Here is a 13,882-nt window from a genome sequence, read left to right as displayed (position 1 = left end):
GTGGTATCTAAATATTAGAGTTAGACTTTTAGGAATTTAATTACGACTTGTTAAATGAATGTAGAGATAGGTGGATTTTTTAGGATATCATGTCTTCAAATCCATGAACACTGCAGTTTGTCTCTCTTTTTACTGAGGACTTCTTTGTTGTCTTTTAGCAGCATGGTATTTAATAATCTTCAGCAAGCAACTCTGTATGTTTAGTAAAATCTGTAACTGAATATAACTAATATTCATAATATAACACTCATATCTAATTAAATATGACTAATCACTATATATTTCACATTGGAAAGCTATTGTAAATCATACTTGTTAAGATACAGTGTAACATGAGGGCCGACTTGCTTGGGGTATCTGTCCCTCCCCCCATAGCCGGAAAGCAACAAAGAAAATCACACATAGTCTACATTAGGTTATAAACTGATTGGCCCTTAGCTCTGGCTACTTATTAGCTCTTATAACTTATGTTACCCCATTATCCTTATCTACATTAGCCACACGGCTCAGTACCTTTCTCAGCTGGGCAAGTTACATGCTGCCTCTTCGGTGGCCTGCGCAGGAATGTGGAGGGAGCTTCCTGCTTCCCAGAATTCTCCCAGTCTCTTTGCTCCACCCCTACTTCCTGTCTGGCTTTCCTGCCTATACTGCCTGCCTGGTCAATCAGCGTTTTATTAAAATATGATTGACAGAATACAGACAATTCTCCCACACCAATACAGTTTGTATTTTTTATTACCAATATAAGTTTTAGGGTGTTGTCTTTATATACCAAGTCTCTGCTCACCCATTTATTGTATATTTCTTGAGATTTTCCATATAGACAATTATGCTATTTTTGAGAAGAATTTTATGTCCTCTTTTCCAAGTTGGTATTCTTTTCTAATCTTGTTCCTGCCTTATTGTACTGCCCACAAATTCAGTACAGTTTTGAATAGGACTTTTAAGATGCTAATTTTGTTATTCTTCTTTGTTAGGGGAAAATTCTCATTTCTGTTACTAAGTGTGGTGCTACATGTGACTTATTTTCTTTCTTTGCTTCTTTGTTCTTTCATTCATTCAACCCTCCCTCCCTTCTTCATTTCTAGATAGATTCTCTTTATGCAGCCCTGGCTGGCATAGAATTTGTTATATAGGCTAGCCTTAAATTCAGAGATCCACTCCTGAGATTTGGGATTAAAGGCATGTACCCCCACTCCTAGAGGTGGCTTTTCTTGACTGGGCTGAAGGTGTCCCTTTCTGTCTCCAACCTGCTTATAGTCCTTTTCTCAGAGTAGGTGTTTTTCTTTCTCAACTGATAAAGTTCTTTTCTAGGTTGTTTCTATGGGAGATAGTCTAATGATTTATTGTAATGTGTGACTTCCTATGATTCAATGTCTACTGCTAGAATTTATTTGCAGGTAGGATGACAAGAATTTGTACACTTGCAGCTAGATCTGTAGTTTTCTTTCTTATTCAGTCTTTGGTTTTGATATTTATGGCTTTATAAAATAACTTAAATGTGTTTTCTTCTCTTCTATGATTCATAAAAGATATGTAGAACTGATGTTATCCCTTTTTAAAATGTTTGGTAGCATTCTCACTGCCGTAAAACCTGTTGACATCTTGATTGTAAATTCCCAGCCTCTACAACTTTGAGAAATAAATTTGTTTATGTTACCAAGTTTATGACTTTTTAATAGTAGACCAAACTGAGACAGAACATGTGGGTAAATTTAGGTAGTTTTAGACAACTTAGTTCATTTTGCTTAAACTGTCCAACTTTTACATGTATATGTGTAGCTACATGTAATTTTTTAACTGCTAACTTTTAATGTGCTTAGACCTGTATTGTTCTTTCATGTTTGATACTTTTAATTTTTGTCTTCTTCCGCTTTTTCCTTTTGATTATTTTGGATAGACATTTGTCAGTTTTAATCATTGTTTTAAATAGTTGACTTTAATTTTATTTTCTTATTTCCAGATTTAATTTCACTTACCCTCTTTTTATTGTTATTTTATTCTTCCTGAATTTACACTCATTTTTACAATCTTTTAAGAAAAAAGTTTAGCCAACTCAATTGAGACATTTCTTCTTTATAGTATAAACATTGAATGTGGTATTTATAGTAAATTTTTCCTCTGTTAACTATTCTAGATACATTGCCAAAATTTTTTGTGTTACATTTTCATTTTTTTTATTCACTTATTAAAAATTTCCACCTCCTCCCCGCCTCCCTTTTCCCTCCCCCTCCCCACCTCCCCCTCCCTCTCTAGTCTTAAGAGCAGTAAGGGATCCCTGCCCCATGGGAAGTTCAAGGTCCTCCCCCCTCCATCCAGGTCTATAAAGGTGAGCATCCAAACAAACCAGGCTCCCACAAAGTCAGTCCATGCAGTAGAATCAAAACCCAGTGCCATTGTCCTTGGCTTCTCAGTCAGCCTTCATTGCCAGTCACATTCAGAGTGTCATTTGATCACATGCTCCATCACTCCCAGTCAAGCTGGCCTTGGTGAGCTCCCATTAGATCAGTCCCACCATCTCAGTGGGTGAATACACCCCTCGTGATCCTGGCTTCCTTGCTCATGTTTTCCCTCCTTCTGCTCCTCAATTGAACCTTGGAAGCTAAGTCCAGTGCTCCAATGTGGGTCTCTGTCTCTATCTCCATCCATCGCCAGATGAAGATTCTGTGGTGATATGCAAGATATTCATCAGTGTGGCTATGGGACAAGGCCAGTTCAGGCACCCTCTCCTCTGCTGCCCAAAGAACAATCTGGGGACCTCTCATTGGACCTGGGAACCCCTCAAGAGACAAATCTCTTGCAAATCCTAAAATAGCTCTCTTAATTAAGATATTTGCTTCCTTTCTCCCATACTACCCTTCCTCAATCCCACCCATCCCATTCCCCCAAGCTCTCTTGAATCCTCCCCTTCTCCCTTCTCTCTACCCATCTCCCCTTATATCTACCCTCCACACCCCCGTGCACCCAAGTTTTGCCTGACAATCTTGTCTGCTTCCAATATTCAGGAGGATAACTACATGATTTTCTTTGGGTTTACCTTCTTATTTAGCTTCTCTAGAATCATTTATTATAGGCTCAATGCCCTTTAATTATGGCTGGAATCTAATCATTTTATTAGATGCTGAAAAAGCATTTGACAAAATTCAACACCCCTTCATGATAAAGGTCTTGGAAAGATTAGGTATACAAGGTTCATTCCTAAATATAATAAAGGCAATATACAGCAAGCCGACAGCTAACATTAAATTAAATGGAGAGAAACTCAAAGCCATCACACTAAAATCCGGAACAAGACAAGGCTGTCCACTCTTTCCATACCTCTTCAATATAGGGCTTGAAGTTCTAGCAATAGCAATAAGACAGCATAAAGAGATCAAGGGGATTCGAATTGGAAAGGAAGAAGTCAAACTTTCATTATTTGCAGATGATATGATAGTGTACATAAGTGACCCCAAAAACTCTACCAGAGAACTCCTACAGCTGATCAACACCTTTAGTACTGTGGCAGGATACAAGATCAACTCCAAAAAATCAGTTGCCCCCCTATACACAAAGAACAAAGATAAAGAGAGGGAAATCAGAGAAGCATCACCTTTCACGATAGCCACAAATAGCATAAAGTATCTTGGGGTAACTCTAACCAAGGAAGTGAAAGATCTATTTGACAAGAACTTTAAGGTTTTGAAGAAAAAAATTGAAGAGGATACCAGAAAATGGAAAAATCTCCCATGCTCTTGGATTGGGAGGATCAACATAGTAAAATGGTAATTCTACCAAAAGCAAACTATAGATTCAGTGCAATCCCCATCAAAATTCCAGCGAAATTCTTCACAGACCTTGAGAGAACAATAATCAAGTTTATATGGCAAAACAAAAAACCCAGGATAGCCAAGACAACCCTATACAATAAAAGTACTTCCCGAGGCATTACCATCCCTGACTTCAAACTCTATTACAGAGCTACAGTAATGAAAACTGCTTGGTATTGGCACAAAAACAGAGATGTTGACCAATGGAATCAAATCAAAGCCCCAGATCTTAATCCACAAACCTATGAACACCTGACTTTCGACAAAGGAGCTAAAACTATACAATGGAAGAAAGAAAGCATCTTTAACAAATGGTGCTGGCATAACTGGATGTCAACATGTAGAAAAATGAAAATAGATCCACATCTATCACCATGCACAATACTCAAGTACAAATGGATTAAAGACATCAATATTAATCTGACCACATTGAACCTGATAGAAGAGAAAGTGGGAAGAAGTCTACAAGACATGGGCACAGGAGACCACTTCCTAGGTAGAACCCTAGTAGCACAGACAATAAGAGCAACAATGAATAAGTGGGACCTCCTGAAACTGAGAAGCTTCTGTAAAGCAAAGGACACTGTCAGTAAGACAAAAAGGCAACCTACCGATTGGGAGAAGATCTTCACCAACCCCTCTTCAGACAAAGGCCTGATCTCCAAAATATACAAAGAACTCAAGAAATTAGACACTAAAACTCTAATTAACCCAATTAAAAAATGGGGTACTGAACTGAACAGAGAATTCACAACAGATGAACTTCGAATGGCCAAAAGACACTTAAGGTCATGCTCAACCTCCTTAGTGATCAGGGAAATGCAAATCAAAACAATTTTGAGATACCATCTTACACCTGTCAGAATAGCTAAAATCAAAACCACCAATGATAGCCTATGCTGGAGAGGATGTGGAGTGAGGGGAACACTCATCCATTGTTTGTGGGAATGCAAATTTGTGCAGCCTCTTTGAAAATCAGTGTGGTGGTTTCTCAGGAAACTGGGAGTCAACCTCCCTCAGGACGCAGCAATTCCACTCTTGGGAATATACCCAAGAGATGCCATATCTTACTACAAAAGCATGTGTTCAACTATGTCCATTTTCATTTATATCTAATTCAAAGCATATTCCAAATTTTCTAATAACTCTATACATATTTACATGTCCTTTATTTAACTTTAACCAATTAGAGAATTTCCCTGAGTAGCAAATTCCCAGTATCCACAGAAAAACTGGGTACAGAAGGAGTCTTTTGTGAGATTCTGTGACTCCAGCATTGTGGGAACTGGAATCATGAGGGTAGCTGCTTGTTTGCTGAGTGCCAGCCTGTAGTAGGAGGAATGGTTCCCGGCCACTTGGCTAGCTTAGACCCGAAACAGTCACACTGAAACTGTATTAGTTAAAACACTGCTGGGTCCATTAGCTCTAACTTCTTATTGGCTAGCTCTTATTTCTTAATTTAAGTCATTTCTATTAATCTGTGCATCACCACGAGGTTGTGGCCTACCAGCAAAGTTTCAGTATGTCTGACTCTGGTGGTTCCATCACTTCTTTCTGACTCCTCCTTCTTCCTCCCAGCATATGGCCTAGCTTTCCCCACCTACTTCTGTTCTTCCCTGCCATAGGCTCACAGCAGTTCTTTATTCATTATCCAATGAAAGCAACACATAGACAGAAGGACCTCCCACACCATTTCTTCTTTTCTGTTTAAACAAAAAGGAAGGCTTTAACTTTAAAATAGTAAAGTTACATATAACAAAATAGTTATCAAGCAAGAATGACAGTTACAATATTTATACCTACTTTATCTTTTCATAACTAAGGAAAACTATAATAATAACTTTCTGTAGCCAAGCTTCGTATTCAGAGGGAGACCCTGTCTCAAAGGAATAAGGTGACAACTGACAGACCAGAACAGCTGACCTCCTCCTCTGGTCTCCCTGAATGTAAACATGCAAGTACAAATCTGCACCACAGGCTAATATACCACAAACACACCACCACACTCTTATAAGGACACACACTGAAAGGTATACACACGATGAAAAAGAAAGAGAAAAGGTAAATGATTTTTCCCTTAGTGAGTCTGCTATACATAAAATCATCAACTCCATTTCTAGTTTAATTTTACTGTGGTTGAGAAAATTTGATTGTCCTAGCCTATAATCTATCCTGGTATACTTTTGATGGAAGAAAATATATCCTGACATGCCTAGTAGAGTGTTTCCTTTGTACCAAATTCATTGTATATATGGGCATGAATTTCTTTAGTTTTATTGTGTTTGAGATTCACTGTACTTTATGTATTTTACCAAATTTAAGTTGTTTTCATCTACTGTTTTTTCTACTGTTTTTCTTCCTATTTCTCTTTCTTTTTTTCTGAACTGATAATATAAATATTAGATCTTTTGATATTTATTCAAAATTCCTTGAATAGACACAGTTCTTTGTAGGAAGAGAGTCTGTATAATTAATATATATTAAATGGAGATACAGTAAGTGGATTTCCACAGTCCTCTTTGGGTAGTCCAAACTTGGCTGTTTTACACCTAAGATACCAAGAGTTGGGTATCCCCAAGACTGGATGTCTCAGTAGTCCCAATCTGATCGTGAAGACTGGCGGCAGGTCTCAGAGCCACTCTTCCTCAGTGCATGCTGGAAACCCAAAGCTGAATTCTGGTAATCAGAGAAGGCAAGCAGCAATGGCAGTGGCATGGCAGAAGAACTTGTCAGCAGATTGAAGGCAATCTGGTAAAAACCAGAAACATTCTTCTTTTATCTTATCTGGGTTGCCCCTGGCAGTTGCTACTCCTGTTTAGCGTAGGTCTTCCCTCTTTAAATAATCTGACCAAGAAAATCTCTCATAGGAGTAGATTCCAGATTTAGTCAAGTTGACAGTTCAATTTTGCCATCATAGTTTTTGAGGCAGCATTAATTTATTTTTATTTTTATTCACTCCAAACAACGTCTCTCTAAGGATCTCTGACTGGCTGAAATCCGTGTAGCATATCTTGATCATTTCTGTGTGACTTTGTGTAAATGTGCATGCATGTGTGTGCATTTGTGCACGTGTGTACATGTGTGTGCATGTGTCCACGTGTGTCTGGTTCTGAGGCCCCGCTTCACTGTGCCGTTCTGGTAACCTTCAGCTATTCATCCTTCCTCGGCCTTCCAAGTGCTGCTGTTTTAGATGTGTGCCACCATGATAGCTCAGCTTTTTATGTTGTTTTTTTTTTCCTGTTGAAACCTGCTAGTTCCTCATTTGTGTGAAATTTCTTTAACATTGCTTGTTGGTGAATTTTCACAATAGCTGCTTTTGTTTCTGAGATGGCAGGAGTTAAATCCAGGGTCTTGTCCATTCAGCCAGCACCTGACCACTGACCTACGTTCACTGCTGTAAGTGCCAGACACTTTCTGCATTAGTATCCTTTGCCAGTGATAGAGCTTCATTTCTCTTGTCTATAAGAGTTGAGATTTCCCTAGATCTTATTATGTGAGTAAATTTTGGTTGTACTCTGATATCAAACAGTACAAAGTTCTACCTTGTGTTTGAATACAATGGAGACTATTGGCACTCTTAATTTTTAGGTGGATTCAGGCAGCACATTTGGCTAACCCTCCATGCAAAGTTTTCAGTGTCCTCCTGCCCGCAAAACTTTTCCAGTACTATGCATGTCTTTCTGACATATTCCTCATCACTCAGCCTGTTCTAGATACTGCCTGGTACTCTTCACTTTGTTTGGATCCTAATGTTTTCTGTGCTGCTAGGTTTAAGGTCCACTTCATTACTTGCAAGGATGAATCCCAGGAATCCCAGGTAACATCACACAGTCAGGTTCTTGATCAACCCATTTTAAGGGTTCCATCATTTCCAGTCCTTTGAGACCACTGTTTCCAACTTTTAAACTAGAAATGGAGCCTTGCCTACCTTACTCGGCATTGTACTCTCGCACCACTGTCTAGGGCAGAGATACAAGGGCAAGAAAATCCAAAAGAGAATGAGCATTTCCTTCATTTTTGGATTCTACTGCCCTACCCTCATCAGGGAAGAACTTTCTCTTTTCAGCTTCAGACATCTGTCTAATTGCTTTTTGTACCAACCTCGTCTTTCTACCATTGTGCCTGAACTAGGGGCTCTCCTGGGACTCTCACTGTTCTCCTAGATGTCTCTCTTGTATCTTTTCCAAGCACCATCAAAAGTAACTACAAGAGATAAAACAAACCGCACAAGCTTATCCAAATATCTCCGAACATAATATACTAGGTATTGTCTTCATAGAAATGCCCAGTGCTTCTTCTAAGTCCAATGCTTGCCCATTTTTTGTGATAATGAAGCATCTAACCATCCTCAAAGACCTTTGAAGATTTTCATCTCATTGGTATTCTTTCATTGGTTTTTCCAAGCAAAACTGGTGACTTCATTTGTTACGAGAAATGATTTTAGGAACCGGCTCACGTGGTCTTGAAGCTGGGAACCTAGGAAAACAAGTGACACAACTCAGACCAGAGTCAACGGTGTGGGAACTGGAGAGAGGCAGGGATATGGTGAATCGTGGAGCCTCGCTCTGAGTACCGAGGCCTATGAAGACCAAGAGTAGAAAAAAGAGAAGAAGGTAGAGGGAGGGAGGGAGATGGATATAGATGAATAGATGGAGAAACCCTTTGCTGTTTTTGCTCCATCTTAATCGTCAATAGATTGGTTGTTCTATGATACATGCCTAAATCAGTAAGGGCAGAGGTAAAATTTATACCCGAATACAGGACAGATGTAAAATGCATACCCAACTGCATAAATATTAATGCTTTCCCTGATAATTAAATATCCCTTAGACAAATCTAGGTATACATAAAAACCAGTTGCAAAATCCATTACCTCATAATCAACAAGGGCCATGTAACTTTATTTGCTTATTGTAGTGTGGGTGGGCATAGCTTGTGTCCTTCAAAACAGCAACTTAAATAAATTCTGTGGTTTGGTTTAGCCTGTTCCTTGTACAGTCAGTGAGTTCACCTGACTAAGTGAACAGAATGAATATCTAGATGCGGACTTCATTGTAGATGGCATCAAGATGAGACAGTATTTAGAAAAAACCAGACAAAATCTAAACTGAGTAGTAGACCTTAGCTGAGAAATAAATGTCTGCTGTGGACAAGTGTCTGCAGTTTGCAGTCTCCAAAGTTTGTGGATAATGTCACTTATCCAGCTAGACTCTTCTATGGAGTTAAGGATGCATGGGGAGAACTTGAAAGACAGGAAGCTTGGTGGAAAGCTGTGGCTAAAAGACCAAAGGAAAAAAAAAGGGACCAATGACCATATACACAGGAACCTCTAAAGTGCTGAAACTTCCAGCAGGGATCTTCGGGAACAAGTTCAAATCAAAGGAGCAAGGACAAAGTTAAGCCCATCCTGAATATAGACTTCAGGATGGTATATATATATTTAAAAAATTATTTTTGGTTCTGATTGAGCTTAGATATAACCAGATATGATTCATAAAGGCATTCACAAGTGGGATCCAAACTTTGATGTGATTTAGTCTAAGAACTGAGTGACTTTTGTTAACTCAGATACTGAGTAAGCTTGTTGAACTTGAGGAAAAAAGGCCAATGACATCTGTACTATCCATTCTTCCCTGGTGGCCTTTTCAGCGCTTTTATTTCAAATCATTTTCTCTTTTTCTCCTTTATCTTATTATATGACTTCATTCAACTAATTGAGTCTTTGAAAAAGAACACTGCTCAATTAGTCGACATTTTATTGAGGCAAAGAATGGAACAGTCAACAGAGCCATCTGCAGATCAGGAGTGAGTACTTGGTGCCTGGTAATTGGAGAGTGTGTAGGCTGCCTTAAGTATCTCAGTACCTTTCCAGCTCTTTCTGAGCCTTGCTTATCCTCTTCCTGCCACTCAAGTCTCAATCTTTTCACTCCCCTGCCCAAGTCCTTGCAAGAACAAGCAGCAAATACCCTCTCTTAGTACCTGCTAAAGACCATCTTATTGAGTCCTCGTGTGCTAGTGATGAAAAGATGCAGTGGGCCTGAGTGCTTAGGGTCCCAAATCTAACCCTACAAATTCTCAGAGCCACTGAACCAGAAGAGAGGCTTCCCAGTTACTTTGGAGTTGGAACATCAAAACCCAGACACTTAGTTTCACTCAACCCAATCTCAAAACTACCTAGATACAGAGATGGAAACCTAACAAATCTGAGAAAAAAAAAGTAGACTGCAGAATAAATGCAAGAATGGCACCATTTGTAAGCAGAAATGGTATTTGATAATGTATCTGCTTAGGTCTGACCCCTCCCTGCCCTCAAACATGTAGTTTAGCTCAGATCTTTTGCTAACAATCTAAATTTCAAGGGACCTTTACAGGTAATTGGCTTTCAAGCAGCAACAATTAAAACATGCAGCAAATAAACAAATAAACCAAAACAAACTTGATAGGCTCTGGATTTATGTGGATCAGAGGAAAATTGACAAATCACTCAGAATCCGAGCTTCAGAGTCTAGCTACTGCTGTTAACATTTATGTGTCAGAATTCTTGCTTGCAGAGTCTTTTGAAATACTCCGATAAAAGATTCGACTAGTACAAAGAGGTGAAGATCATCACTTAGGTCAGAAGAAAAATACATCAGTGTTCTTCGTGTTGTCTTTCCAGTCACATTTTTCTTAGCCTTTATCCTCTTTGCTGCAGTTGCAGGGAATGGTCTAAGACACAGGGTAGTGTTAAATAGGTTTGGTCAGCCTGTCGTGCTCAACACCTGTTGAGCATTTTCATTCATTTTTTTGGTCAATGCTTATAGCAAGACTTTTAAGGACAAAAAAGGGAATAAAAAGTTTCAGAAAGGGTAAGTCTCTAAACATTGCAGAGAACTCACATTTGAAGGTAGACCTTTCTACCTCCAACGTGTTCCTTAATTTCTGGGGGGAAAGGTGGCAAAGTTTTCATTTTTTTTTATTCTTTAATTTAAGTAAATGTCTTCATCCAATGTATTGTGATCATTTTTTTAACCTTTTTCCCTTCCCCCAACTGCCGCTAGATCCCCTATACCCACTCAACTTCTTGTTCTTTCCCAAGTCTTTTCCCAAAGTAGAAACAAAACAAAATTTTAAAAAAGGAAAATCAAAACAAACAACCAATAAGGCAACAATTATGAAACCAAACCAAACCAAACCAAACCAAAAAGCCCATCTGTGTTCTGTGTTGGTTTCCTCTCTTGCTTCGAGACTGCATTTTAAACAGTCCATGTGGGAAGAGATGTGTAGTGAATGAGAAGACCTGGCTGTGCCAGGTGCCCATGATGTGACAGAAGGCCTCAGTGTTTTACACATTTATCAGTTGCTTCCTGGATTGCTCAATGCAACCCCTATGAGATAAAGTGACAAAGTCAACATAGTCCCCATTCTCAAGGACCTCGGAATCTTCTAAGTGGAGGCAATGAATGACTACCATAAATTACCCGAAGACCTGAGACTGATGTTCGCAGAACAGTGTCAACTTTACAATCTCCCAAAGTAGAGAAAATCTTATGTTAAGATTCAGCTGCTTGCATCTCTACCTATTTCTATGTTGCCTTATCCCTAATTCTACATTCTTGCTTGTGTTATGAAAAGCTCAGGGAAAAACAATTTAGTTTTCCACACTTTATTGCTGTTATCCTGGATTCAGCATCATGCAGTTTCTTCCAGATAGGTGTCTTTGCATAAAACTTGAATGCAGAAGATGGGGCAGAAGGGATGTGCCAGTGGCTCAAGCTGGCAATCAAGGATCAAAACTATGAGTGTGAGAGGAATTTAGAGAAGCCGAATCAAGTTCTCTATCACATGCACCGTGACAAACCCCAGGAAGCTGTGGTTGCTGTAGCAGCAGATCGGTTTGTGTCAGAGTCTCTGACTCTTATGTGAGATTATTTTGGAACCTAATTTTCCTCAAGGGATCCATTGACTCCCTATTCTTGAACTTTCCCAACAATTTTATAAATACTGAACTCTATTATGAGTACCCTTCTAATTTACATATGCAGGTTATGCATTTTCTGCCCATGTGCCTGACACATATAAAGGGGTTTAGAGAGAGAAATTAGTTGGAAGGAGAGGGTAGAAAGCAATTTATCTTGAGAAATCTACTCAGCAAGTATCTTGCATCTCTCCAGCTTTATACTCATTTTGATTGACTTACAGTGGAGAACCTCGTCAGCTTTGAAAGGCCATACCAACTACCCAAACAGTCCTTTGCCCCACAGTCTCAAAGGTTAAGCATACACAAGAAAGGTACTGAGAAAGGCATGACTGGTTTTTAGGTTATCTTTGGAGACAGAGAGGTTGCCTACAGAAGATTTCATGAAGGAACTTGAAGCATGGGAGATGGTGGCCTCTGTGAGGAAGGATGGACCATTCTGGATAAAGAGAAGGTCAGATGCACCTAAGGCTCACCATGAAGGGAAGCATTGAGAAGAGTCAGAAGTGTGAATGAAGGCATGAAGCATTCCTCTTTCTGGATCCCTAGGGTCACATCTACATCATTTGAAATTCTCTTGTCATTATAGGTGATCAAGACTTATTTTTAAGGGTTAGAAAGGAAGTGAAATGATTGGTTTTACCTTTGAAGAGGACATTCTAGTTGCAGCCCTAGGATGGAGAATGGGTTGAGAGACAGAAGAGCCTTGGGAAATTAAGTGAAAGGTGATTGAAGATTTTAGGGGTTTGATTTTAATGGACTTCAGAGTGAAAGGTATTGGTATGTTACCAAGAGTGTCAATTATCTCCCTGAAGAATTTAATTGTAAATCTAAACCGTGCAGTAGACAGGAATCAGATAAAGGCAGAGGTCAGGAGAGATTTTCCTCTATTGGCCATCATCTGTCCATCTATAGCCTGGTTTCTTTTATTTCTATGATAAAATATCATGACAAAAGCAACTTGAAAGAGAAAGTGTCTATTTTAGCTCACAGTTCCAGAGTACAATCAGTGTCAGTAACTCACAGCAACTGCATATATTGAATCCACAGTCAGAAGAACAGAGCAATGAGTGCATACATAGCACTTAGCTTGCTTTCTCAGGCAGGGTATCCCAGATATGGTGTCACCAACAGCAAGTGGATCTTTCTTTCTCGATTAATTATCAAGGCAATACCCTATAGATTTTCTCAGAGACCTGCCTTCGGGTGTTTTATATTCTGTTGAGTTACAATTGAAGTTACCTATTTATGTGTCTATGTATCTATCTATCTCATTATCTATCTATAATTTATTCATCTATCTACATGGTATGAAACTTTACAAGTTTATTGTTGAAAAATCAAAGAAAATAACTAGAAATATGAGAAGTTAGTAAAACAAATTTATCATATAAAGACTAAGTAAATAATGTATTGTATTGATAAAAGGTATTGATTTTTTTTACAATTATAAAAATATGAACCATAAAATGTTAAGAGATGATGCAGGTAATTTGTAGATAATATTTTGATGGAGAAATGTGCCAGACAACCTAATGGCCCCTCAGAGATGTCCATGTTTTACTTGTCAAACCCTCTTATATGCTACCCAATTTATTCATGGGATTTTGTAAATATAAGAAAGTTAAGGATAATGAAACAGCATGATGGTTAATTTTGTCAACATGGTATAACCTAGAATCATGTGGCAAGAGAGTCTAAGGGAAGGATTATCTAAATTAGTGTGGCAAATAGGTATATGTGTGGATAATTGTTCTGACTACACTAATTGATGTGACCAGGCTGTAGTAGGTGGCACCATTCCATGAGTTTGGGTCCTTGAATTTATAAGAGTAGAGAAAGTGATCTAAGTCCAAGATGCATGTATGTATTAATTTGCTTGCTGCTTTTGACTGTCGATGTGGCTATGTACTTCAAGTTGTTATCTGACTTCTCCAGAATGATAGACTGTAACTAACCTGAAATTGTAGCCAAATAAACCTGTTCTCCTTGAAAGTTATTTTTATCAGGTATCTTAGTTAATGTTTTTATTGCTGTGAAGAGACTCCGAGACTAAATCAATGCTTATAAAGAAAACATTTAATTATGGTGACTTGCTTACAGTTTTAGAGGTTCA

The sequence above is a fragment of the Myodes glareolus genome, chromosome 12, assembly GCF_982192425.1.
Source record: "Myodes glareolus chromosome 12, mMyoGla1.1, whole genome shotgun sequence".
Lineage (NCBI taxonomy): Eukaryota > Metazoa > Chordata > Mammalia > Rodentia > Cricetidae > Myodes > Myodes glareolus.
Note: the sequence above shows the minus strand (reverse complement) of the source record.